We start from the raw sequence: 8082 nt of genomic DNA on the forward strand, positions 1-8082 counted from the left end.
AGTCCCCTGAAATGGTTTTCACTTCACAGGTGTGCCCTGTCAGGTTTAATAAGTGGGATTTCTTGCCTTATAAATGGGGTTGGGACCATCAGTGGCGTTGAGGAGAAGTCAGGTGGATACACAGCTGATAGTTCTACTGAATAGACTGTTAGAATTTGTATTATGGCAAGAAAAAAGCAGCTAAGTAAAGAAAAACGAGTGGCCATCATTACTTTAAGAAATGAAGGTCAGTCAGTCAGCCGAAAAATTGGGAAAACTTTGAAAGTAAGGGCTATTTGACCATGAAGGAGAGTGATGGGGTGCTGCGCCAGATGACCTGGCCTCCACAGTCACCGGACCTGAACCCAATCAAGATGGTTTGGGGTGAGCTGGACCGCAGAGTCAAGGCAAAAGGGCCAACAAGTGCTAAGCATCTCTGGGAACTCTTTCAAGACGGTTGGAAGACCATTTCAGGGGACTACCTCTTGAAGCTCATCAAGAGAATGCCAAGAGTGTGCAAAGCAGTAATCAAAGAAAAAGGTGGCTACTTTGAAGAACCTAGAATATGACATATTTTCAGTTGTTTCACACTTGTTTGTTATGTATATAATTCCACATGTGTTAATTTATAGTTTTGATGCCTTCATAGTCATGAAAATAAAGAAGACTCTTTGAATGAGAAGGTGTGTCCAAAAATTTGGTCTGTACTGTATATACACACAAATACACTTTGCATACATACATACATACATACAGACCTGCACTATCAATATAATGAAGGGAGAAGTATTTTTCGCCCTATAAGACGCTCCAGCCCATAAGACGCACCTAGGTTTTAGAGGGGGACAATAAGAAAAAAATATTTTTCATTACACCTGACGTCAGACCACCAATCAGACCCCCAATGTTAATCAGACCTCAGCTGACAGCCCCAATAAGACCCCCAAAGTTAATAAGACCCCAATAAGACCTCAGATCAGACCCCAATGTGAATGACCCCCAATCAGACCTCAGATAAGAGCCCCAGTGCCTCATATCAGCCCCCAGTGCCTCATATAAGCCCCCCAGCAGCCTCTCTTCAGCCCCTAGTGCTTCATATCAGCCCCCAATGCCCCTCTTCAGCCCCCCAGTGCCCCTCTTCAGCCCCCCAGCAGTCTCTCTTCATCCCCTCAGCAGCCTCTCTTCAGCCCCCCAGTGCCTCATATCAGCCCCCAATGCCCCTCTTCAGCCCCCCAGCATCCTCTCTTCAGCCCCCAGTGCCTCATATCAGCCCTCAATGCCCCTCTTCAGCACCAGTGACCCTCTTAAGCCCCCCAGCAGCCTCTCTTCAGCCCCCAGTGCCTCATATCAGCCCCCCAGTGCCCCTCTTCAGCCCCCGGTGCCTCCATCAGCCCCCAAATAAATAAATAAAAAACACTTACCGTTCCTGCTCCAGATGCCGCAGCTCCTCACCGCCCGCACTCGGTAATTCTTTTGTACAGTCTGCTGTGTGGGCGTGCACAGTGTGAGGACACAGTGCGGCCTCACACTGTGCGCAGCCTTTACAGCGGAGCGCCAAGGCCCAGGAAGGAAGAGGTGAGTATTCAGCACTTCCCGGCCCTGACAGAACCTCGAGTCAGCTTGATTAGGGTGTGCCCAGGCACACCCGGCACTCCGCGTGCGCACGCCTATGCTGATAAAAAACCTAGAGATTCTCCTAAGTTCCGTCCTGGTGATAAAGTGTGGCTTGTCTCCAAATACATCAGGCTCAAAATACCCTCTTACAAATTGGGTCCACGCTTCATCGTTCCTTTTGAGATTCTTGAGAAAATTAATGATGTCTCTTACAAGCTTAAGTTGCCAGCCTTTCTCCGGGTACCGAATTCCTTCCACGTCTCCCTGCTGAAACCTGTCATCCTGAATCATTTTTTCAAAAAACCTGTCTCAGCTCCTGTTGCGGTCAGTGATGAAAACCTCTATGAGATAAAAGCTATTTTGGGGATGAAGAAGAGTAGAGGTAAAACCCTGTTTCTTGTGGATTGGAAGGGGTTTGGCCCCTTGGGAACCTAGAGAGAACATCAATGCCCCTCCTCTTCTGAATTTTTTTTTGTCTAGGGCCAGGCCTGAGAAGAGGTGGTGTAAGGGGGTGTAAGGGGGGGTACTGTTAGCCCAGCGGTCCATGCCGGCGCTTCTGCCACTACCCGCGGACTCCCTCTTTCCCTCCCGGTGCCATGCGCCGTGCTGACAATTGCGGGCAACAGGTATCTTAACTGTTGCATCTGTGCTCCATGCCAGGGTTTACTTTCTGCTGGAGGCCTGTACTGTTGTTAGGGCTTGCATGGGTGTGTCTCTCCTCACCTGTGAGGCAGCACGTACACGCCCTCTGTCTCACCAGCCTATGACTGGATTGCAGGAAGTATTTAAAGGCGCTTCCTACCGCAGGAAGATGCCTGAGCAACTCATGGTCACTAGCTTGTCTAGTTCCAAGTGTGAAGGTGTTTTTCAAGTTCTGCTTTGCTGTGTACTGGACCCTGCTTTTGGAATTATCGGATTTTGCCTGTTTGCCCCCTGCCTCTGACCTCAGAATTTATTTACGGATCTTGCTTGTTTGCCGCCTGCCTCTGACCTCGGATTTCGTTTACAGACCTTGCTTGATCTCTGCCTGCCCTGACCACATACTTCCCCTCAGTGCTTGCACTGGTATTCCTGACCCCCTGGTCAGCTGCCACTGACTCGGGGACTTCTCTTGAGTGGCACCTGGCACCTGCCCTAATGGCCCAAGCCTATCCTTACCATCAGAGGCTCTAGTGAAGACCAGGTAGTTGCTTAGGCATGCCCCTCCAGAGTATAGCCAGTCAGTGGGTTCACACCCGCTTGCATAACAACCAGTGTGCTTCTTTACTGGAGGAACACCAGCCAGGCATTGAGCTGACTTCTTCAGAAAGGTTTTGTAATGAGGAAAGGCCTGAGCTAGCTGTTTTTCTCTCTCAGAAGGCTAGTGCACTCGTCAAAGTGCTGGTGGCCCAGGGTCTGTGGCTCAATTGTCCGGTTGGCTTCCTGGTCAAAGGGCTGATGACACAGGGTCTGTGACAGAATATCCTCATTTCAGCATCTTCTTTTGGTCATTTGTGCAGTTTGGCAAACACTGGTCCCTTTCTACAGACAACTAGGGGCTCTAACTGTTCTCTTTATATACAGTTTCTAACTGAATTGGAACCTTCTAGTGGGAGGAGTGGAGTGGAGAAGCACATTCTAAACAGAAACAGTTTTGCAATTTCAGTCTTTCATAGAATTGTATAACGTTTCAATACCAGTCTATGAAAATGACTAAGCAGTTTTTTTCAGACATAAACAACAGAACCAAACCAGACAGTCAAAATGTCAGTGTTTCTGTTTTTTCCTCTAAAACTTTGGATAGTTCCTATAAGCATAGATATAAAGTCCCAAAGGCTCTCATTATTAGATGGCTGTACAATAACCCTTTCCACAGTACAGTGCAGATATAGAGATATAACAGTGCAAATGAACATGATATGTTACAATAAACATATAAAATGCAGTTCAACAATATAAAACAGTATAAGTGCACACAACAGCATACATAACAGTGCAAGTTAACCCTTCCAAGTGAAGTAAAGTAGTGAGTTGATGGCTTTCCTCCTAAATACTGTCCTCAATCATGATTGCTGGATGCTCCGTATGTCCTGTAATGGATAGATGCAGGAACATATTAGTGTGGGTGGAGGACCCTGGGCAAAATTGTGGTTATGGCCATTTTCTGCCGCTCCAATTAGTTTACCATGCTGCTTCTTAGGTTACCCACAATATAAAGGCACGCTGTTTATATTTTTATGGTACTGCCATGTTGTCCCTACAAAATAATATTGCCATATACAGTATACAGTTGCAAGAAAAAGTATGTGAACCCTTTGGAATGATATGGATTTCTGCACAAATTGGTCATAAAATGTGATCTGATCTTCATCTAAGTCACAACAATAGACAATCACAGTCTGCTTAAACTAATAACACACAAAGAATTAAATGTTACCATGTTTTTATTGAACACACCATGTAAACATTCACAGTGCAGATGGAAAAAGTATGTGAACCCTTGGATTTAATAACTGGTTGAACCTCCTTTGGCAGCAATAACTTCAACCAAACGTTTCCTCTAGTTGCAGATCAGACGTGCACAACGGTCAGGAGTAATTCTTGACCATTCCTCTTTACAGAACTGTTTCAGTTCAGCAATATTCTTGGGATGTCTGGTGTGAATCGCTTTCTTGAGATCATGCCACAGCATCTCAATCGGGTTGAGGTCAGGACTCTGACTGGGCCACTCCAGAAGGCGCATTTTCTTCTGTTTAAGCCATTCTGTTGTTGATTTACTTCTATGCTTTGGGTCGTTGTCCTGTTGCAGCACCCATCTTCTGTTGACCTTCAGCTGATGGACAAATGGCCCTAAGTTCTCCTGCAAAATGTCTTGATAAACTTGGGAATTAATTTTTCCTTCGTTGATAGCAATCCGTCCAGGCCCTGACGCAGCAAAGCAGCCCCAAACCATGATGCCCCCACCACCATACTTCACAGTTGGGATGAGGTTTTGATGTTGGTGTGCTGTGCCTCTTTTTCTCCACACAGTGTTGTGTGTTTCTTCCAAACAACTCAACTTTGGTTTCATCTGTCCACAGAATATTTTGCCAGTACTGCTGTGGAACATCCAGGTGCTCTTGTGCAAACTGTAAACGTGCAGCAATGTTTTTTTGGACATCAGTGGCTTCCTCTGTGGTCTCCTCCCATGAAATCCATTCTTGTTTAGTGTTTTACGTATCGTAGATTCGCTAACAGGGATGTTAGCATATGCCAGAGACTTTTGTAAGTCTTTAGCTGACACTCTAGGATTCTTCTTCACCTCATTGAGTAGTCTGTAATGTGCTCTTGCAGTCATCTTTACAGGACAGCAACTCCTAGGGAGAGTAGCAGCAGTGCTGAACTTTCTCCATTTATAGACAATTTGTCTTACCGTGGACTGATGAATAGCAAGGCTTTTGGAGATACTTTTATAACCCTTTCCACCTTTATGCAAGTCAACAATTCTTAATTGTAGATCTTCTGAGAGCTCTTTTGTGCAAGGCATCATTCACATCAGGCAATGCTTCTTGTGAAAAGCAAACCCAGAACTGGTGTGTGTTTTTTATAGGGCAGGGCAGCTGTAACCAAGACCTCCAATCTCATCTCATTGATTGGACTCCAGTTGGCTGACACCTCACTCCAATTAGCTCTTGGAAATGTCATTAGTCTAGGGGTTCACATACTTTTTCCACCTGCACTGTGAATGTTTACATGGTGTGTTCAATAAAAACATGGTAACATTTAATTCTTTGTGTGTTATTAGTTTAAGCAGACTGTGGTTGTCTATTGTTGTGACTTAGATCAAGATCAGATCACATTTTATGACCAATTTGTGCAGAAATCCATATAATTCCAAAGGGTTCACATACTTTTTCTTGCAACTGTATATATATATAACATTTCAAACTTATTAGTGCCAATCACAAAGTGAAAATATTAATATATTTAACTGCGGTTCATTGGACCCACTAGAGGTAATTATTCTCTGGACAGAACCTTTATATCATCAATAATGTCCAATAGGTTTTGAATAAAAGAAATAGACCTTAGAGGCAAGTGTTCATTTCTAAAAGCAGCTCTCCAAATTGATTTCTCTCTCCTGGATGTCTGAGGGCCATTATTGCACCAGAGCCTGGGCCCACTAGAGGATCCCCTGGTGGGCTCGTCTGACCCTAGTGGAAATCTCAGGACACATGACTTGTGCTCTTCCTATAATTCAGTCCTCGATGGCCGTGCTCAGAGATGGTCTTGGCAGCTGCTCTCCTCCAGCTAATTTCTAAAGGTACTAAATGAAGGACTCAATTATTCCATCATTTCCTGACAGTGTTTTTGAAAATGGGTTTTCTAAACTAGACATACCCTTTGAAACTAAATTTATCGAACTACACAAGTGTGTTTTCTTATTGATGGCCCAAGCCTGGTTATCAAGGAAATAATGATAGAATCCAAATAAAATGTAACAGCAGCCTCTTCTCACGTTCTTTATGCCTTTCATCAAACAAGATGAGAAACTAGGCAATTGTCATTATCACATTTCGTTTTTTTTTTCTTCCCCAATCAGGATCCTGTCCCACAAAATTGTGTTGTTTCTGCTACCAGCAAAGTGTGACTCTGCCAACACTGAGCTTATTAACTTATTAACAAGTGTTTAATGCAATTCCTGCTGGAAGCTAAATTAAAGCCATTTAGCCTATGAACAGCACTTATTACCAATTAATTTCCTGGCAAAGCGGACTTTTGCAATGTAGGACACAGTTTGTAGGTCAATGCGATGTCGCCAGTCTTGATAAACAATTCGAGGAGGCCCCACTTATTAAACCGAGAACTTGATTATAGCTTGTTGTGTGACTACTGTATGTTGCCCTTAATTGTTAAGCTGTGTAAAGAGTTTGCAATTATAAACTGATGTCAAAGCATTCTGTGATAGCAAATGCTTATGAAAACCTCTTGGCAAACATTTCTAAGGCTGGTCAGACACATTAGAAAGCTGTTCGTCTGTAATAATGTTTTAAAAAGCATGCTTGGCTCGGCCCAGGAGAGGAAGAGGGTAAATAGCTGTAGCAATACAATCCTATTAGCCATCTTATCTCTTTTAAGAATAAAAGGGTTGGGCATGTTGAAATCCAACAGACTGATCCATTTCTCCTTCCAAAACTGCTATCTATGTGGAGTCTGGAGGCCTCATACACAGATAGATCGATAGTTACAGAACTAAGATAATAATGCACTTAGTAAAGTAGATGCAAGCATTATATATTGAGGGAGTGGCACCTTCAAGTGTGAATCCGCTCCTATTTTATCCTGGGAGTAGCATTCCTTTGCACTTTTGCCCTTCACATCTCATAGAGCGCCTTGATTAGGTGGTACATATAGGTGCGCTCGCTCCTCCTTCCATCGGTTGCCTGACGCACATGGAGGTGACTAGAAGCAGCGCACCATATGTGCGGGGTCTGCGCTCCTGAACATAGAAGCCCAGCGGCTTAGGTAGGTTTAGCGTAGGACCCGCCTGACCTGAGACCACCTTGGCGCTTGGTAGGCGGGCACAGATGTGTTTTGATCAAAATATATTGGCTAAGTGTCTCAGATATTATCACATCAGAGTGAGGACTTTGTCCATATATAATGCTTGCATCTACTTTACTAAGTGCATTATTATCGTATTTCTGTGATTTTCTTCAATAATATGGCCAGGGGCATCCGCACATTTATACACCAGACCGTGCAGGGTGTTTTTTTCTTTGTTTTTTCAGTGATATTTTTTGTCCACATTGGATAGTTAGCCGTTCATGCTGGAATCACCAGGTTCGGCCAACTAGTGCAGATGGTTGCTAACGCAAGCGCACCAAGGATTATCCACTGTCATTTATAAGTAAAATGATCATAAGCCCATCAAATATCTTTGTTTTTCTTAGTGTTTTTTTTTTCTTTTTTTTCTGAAAGAAAGCTCCAAATCCCCTAAAGAGACATAAAATGGTAAGGTAAGTGATAAACTGCTTGCTTTCTGCTGTCACCACTAGAGGGAGCTTACTGAATACAACTTAAAGGGAGAAGTGACATATGAGTGGCTGCCTACATGTCCCTTCTTGTAGGAGAGAGTGGATTATCTTAAATATTTATGGCAAAGCCATGGGGTATGATAGATGTGGGTTCTACCCCTTTAAATACTTGTAATGTGGGGTAAACTGTACTTTTCATTAATACTATTTTGAGGTGTGTATGTCTTTTTGATCACTTTGCATTTAATTTTTGTGGGGAGGTGAAATTGGCCATTTTGAACTTTTTTTTTTTTCCATTACATCGTTCACTGTATGGGAAACATATTTTTATATTTTAAAAGTTAAGGCATTTTTGGACGTGGAGATGCATACGTTGTTTTTTAATTGTTTATATATTTTCATTTTAAGCTTAGGGAAAGAGGGGTGATTTGAACTTTTATATTTTTTATATATAAAAAAAAAAGTTAACTATTTTTAAAAACACAATAGGCAA

This window comes from Bufo bufo, chromosome 9 (genome assembly GCF_905171765.1).
Source record: "Bufo bufo chromosome 9, aBufBuf1.1, whole genome shotgun sequence".
Classification (NCBI taxonomy): domain Eukaryota; kingdom Metazoa; phylum Chordata; class Amphibia; order Anura; family Bufonidae; genus Bufo; species Bufo bufo.